Source organism: Xenia sp. Carnegie-2017, unplaced genomic scaffold (genome assembly GCF_021976095.1).
Source record: "Xenia sp. Carnegie-2017 unplaced genomic scaffold, XeniaSp_v1 HiC_scaffold_23, whole genome shotgun sequence".
NCBI classification, from domain to species: domain Eukaryota; kingdom Metazoa; phylum Cnidaria; class Anthozoa; order Malacalcyonacea; family Xeniidae; genus Xenia; species Xenia sp. Carnegie-2017.
The window spans coordinates 8,989,311-8,991,250 of record NW_025813486.1 but is presented as its reverse complement, the minus strand read 5'-3'; the positions used below and the strand labels follow the sequence as shown (position 1 = coordinate 8,991,250).

Here is a 1,940-nt window from a genome sequence, read left to right as displayed (position 1 = left end):
TTAATAAGTTTGAAATAAGCATGTTTTCTCCCTTTGAAGTCTGCGTATTTGCATCTACCGCCAAGTTTGGCAAGATTCTCGCCAACAGAGCCCGATGTTATTGTGTACAGTGGTTATGGTCTGAGAAAACTGATACAATTCTACAGCTTGTCCCAGAGAAAGGTCAGTATTTGTAAGAGGTCTGTGCTTGGAGCAGACAAAATGTCCATCATTGATGGAAATGTGTTCATTGTCAGGTTTTCGAACTATTTTGTTGACACAATGGGCTTCTTGCTTGGAAATATCGCCTAAGGGTCATTTAATTGCTGTTGGAACCAAAGGTATAAATTAAGAATTTTTTACAACGTTCTGCAAAACAACACTGAATGATTTGAAAATCCTTTCTATATCTTGAAAGATAATAGTTTGAAATCGTTAAAGTTTTTTATCTACTCCAACTTATGTCAATTTTTCTCATCTAGTTTTCTTCCATTAGTAAAACTGGATTATCGATGGTTTTCTGAGAAGAAAATTAAGATCACAATTTAGGGTTACGTATCCCACATAGTTTAAGTCTAAAAACGTCCCAAATCGACGTAGCTACGTCGGAAATATGAATCAAAAAGCACTAGGTGAAATTCTCATTAAAAGTTTTTATTTCTTTTCAGTGCTTCTTTTATTTCCTCGAGAATTAATGACACCCAATGCTTTAGTTTACAATCACTTAATTAGGTATTTTGCTGTCTGTAATTTTCTTTTTGTTTTAGATCGACTAGTGAAAGTAATTGATTATGATAAAGGTAGCTTTCAAGATTTCGATATGCATTGTGACTCTATTAGCCATGTGACATTTTCTCCGACCGGAGATAAACTGTTTTCCGTTGGTTTTTCGGATGTTGCTTTGTGGAAGGTGTTGATATAGAGAGACGTCCTTATTACACAATCTTGGCAAAACAATATAAAGTCGAAGGCTGGTGCGCTATAGTCTATGACCCGTCAATTTAAAAACTCGACATTTTATCGCCTTATTGAGAGCAATAGAGAGATATGCGTAAAATATAAAATGTATAATACATTCTTATTTATGAAAGGAAAGTAAAACCAGCAAAATTTTGTTTTGTTTGTTAAAGAGCAAAAGATTCTTGTTGCAAGAAAGAAGCATGGAATTCATGACTTAAGAGAGACAGCAATATAATAGATGATTTTTGCCAATATAAAAAAGCTTCCATGCAAACAATGTTTTTTAAATGAAAGAGAACTATTTCAGTGCAGCCCTTGAAAAATACTTTAATTGCTGGAGGGAGGGGGTGGGAGGCTAGTGCTAATCTGACTTAGCCCAAGTTGATAACAAGATTTATGATCGAGAACATGGACGCAGAATTGTGATAAGGAAATGAATTTGGTCCTTACTTGGCACATAATGGTAATACCCATCATTACGCAATACGCGAATATAAAACGACGACATTTTTCCATGCTTTTTTTTGACACGTCTTCTTTAAGGCCCCGTTTACAATATACCGGATTGCTATCGCAGCAGGTTGAATATTCTTTATATTAAAAGGCAGTAAAATTGTTCAGCGTCAGAAACACGATCAAATAGACTAAATCTATCCGCTTAATAAGCTTTTACTCCGAACAGTTATCCCTTTTAAAGCAAATGAAGATGTCGTGATGAGCAAATCCGGTATAGTGTAAACGCAGCCAAAACGTTATTTTTTAAGGAGTAATAAATTTAAATACTCTGGTATACGAACAATGAATTCATATTAACCTCGTCTACGCTGTTTTAACCTCAGAAGAACCTTTTATAACGGTTCTCCCTGAACGCCATACTTTCTGTAAATATCAACCCTTTTACAAAATTTCCCAGAGGAAGAAAACTGGAGCAGCCGGAGAAAAAATGCAAGCAAAAGCTCACAAACTCATCTCACATTCGCAAGCTAATTTTATTTTGACCA

At 35.1% G+C, this 1,940-nt stretch overlaps 1 long non-coding RNA gene across 1 annotated transcript; it reads left to right on the top strand.

Annotated features, from left to right (window-relative positions):
• The first annotated feature begins 238 nt into the window (after positions 1 to 238).
• On the top strand, positions 239 to 1,089 carry LOC124449784. Its single transcript, XR_006949595.1, has 2 exons — positions 239 to 320; positions 747 to 1,089. It is a non-coding gene; the product is annotated as an uncharacterized LOC124449784 (long non-coding RNA).
• Positions 1,090 to 1,940: the final 851 nt, after the last annotated feature.